Genomic DNA, 1,662 nt, shown 5'->3' with positions numbered 1-1,662 from the left:
GAGGGGGACAGCCCTGAGGACCACAGTTTGTTGGGTTGATCCTAACATCCATTGTAGCAGAATAGAACAAATGGATTATGTATCAGAGTTGTACGAGAGTCTGTGTTGTGACAGAAGTTAATACGGTAATACAGGAAGTATCAGTATAATTATTAGTGAAGAACTAATAATAATGTACTGATACTAGTATTACTTTTAAAATTCTGTAACAGAGTTGTGTTTATAATTGCCAGCGAAAATTGATAACAAACATATAAATGCAGTTAGTAATTGACGATTGACATAATTTGTCAAATCCCAAGCCTCTATTCACATCCAAAAATCTGATCTGCTGTGATGTCATCATATGACATCATCAGCTGTTGGATTGTTGTGCTTTGATCATAGGCTTTGATGTTGACATGTGGGGATGACATCATCGCAGGATGACATCATAAACATTCCAAACCATCAAGCACATTCCTGAAAAGGTTTGGAATGTTCCTGCGATGATGTCATCCCCAATCCCCCCTAATCAGACAATTTAATGATTATATAAAATATAAACTAGTATAATTAAATAAATGAACAAATAAGGCTATGAAATGAATCCTAAAACGACAATGCAAAAAAAAGCTCTTGATTTGAAGTCTAGAAAAAAATGTCCTTGTTCTGAACTTCACTCTGCATATCTGTTTTCTGGATAAATTGAGTTTTATGTACATTTAACAATTAACAATATATTTTTACTTTAATAACTCTTGATAACTAATAGCAGAGTGACGCAGTGGAAGCGTGCTGGGCCCAGAACCCAGAGGTCGATGGATCGAAACCATCCTCTGCTGAGTTTGTAATCGGAGGGTTAAAATCCCATTATGTGCTGATTTCTAACTGCATTTCCAATGTATTGTTGTTGAAGTGTCCACCGTTCATTTGTTTCAGGGCATGAAAATGTTTTTTTCTGCATAAATTCAAAAGCATTCTCACAGTTCACATCACATTCTCACATGATATTTTTTTGACATAGCCTTTAATCTTTGTGTTTCCATTATTTTAAAAAAAAATGCTGGCCCTTACACTTTCCTCTCTGTGTCCTTGTATTTCACTGCAATATAAAAAAAATCTCTATAAATCTATAAAATCCTGCACCTTTGTGGAATCAGCCAAATCAGAACTACTCAAACATAAATTAACACAGTTAGAATGTCACCAGAAAAAGAAAGAAAATCAAGTTGAATTTCCTTTTTAATTGGAATAAAATTGAATTTATATGTAAACACTTTTCCAAGTGCACACAAGTGTCATGAATGTTGGAAAATAAAAAGTGTCTCCACATATTGTACATTTAAGCTTTGTGTCGGGCCGAACAACGGCCCTTATAATACAACATACCACGGCCTGAAGTGAGCTGCTGCTTTTATAAAACGCTTACCAACTATGGCAATAATAAAGTGATGGACATATTCCATTTCAAACAATGTCTATTAACAAAAATCATCCATAAAATTAGATTTTTCTTACAAAGAAATAGGTCCCCCTGTTGCTGCCCTGTTAGCTTATTCTAACTCCTCACATACAGTCATGGAAAAATGATTCAACCACCCTTGTTTTCTTCAGTTTCTTGTTCATTTTAATGCCTGGTACAACCAAAGCTACATATGTTAAATATATATTCTATATTTA

The 1,662-nt window shown here is 34.2% G+C and overlaps 1 non-coding gene across 1 annotated transcript; it reads left to right on the top strand.

The window, feature by feature from the left end:
• The first annotated feature begins 752 nt into the window (after positions 1–752).
• Positions 753–824, top strand: trnal-cag (transfer RNA leucine (anticodon CAG)). The gene has a single exon. It is a non-coding gene; the product is annotated as a tRNA-Leu (tRNA).
• The last annotated feature ends 838 nt before the right edge of the window (positions 825–1,662 follow it).

This window comes from Centropristis striata, chromosome 2 (genome assembly GCF_030273125.1).
Source record: "Centropristis striata isolate RG_2023a ecotype Rhode Island chromosome 2, C.striata_1.0, whole genome shotgun sequence".
Taxonomy (NCBI): domain Eukaryota; kingdom Metazoa; phylum Chordata; class Actinopteri; order Perciformes; family Serranidae; genus Centropristis; species Centropristis striata.
Note: the sequence above shows the minus strand (reverse complement) of the source record. Positions and strands in the feature narration are given on the sequence as shown.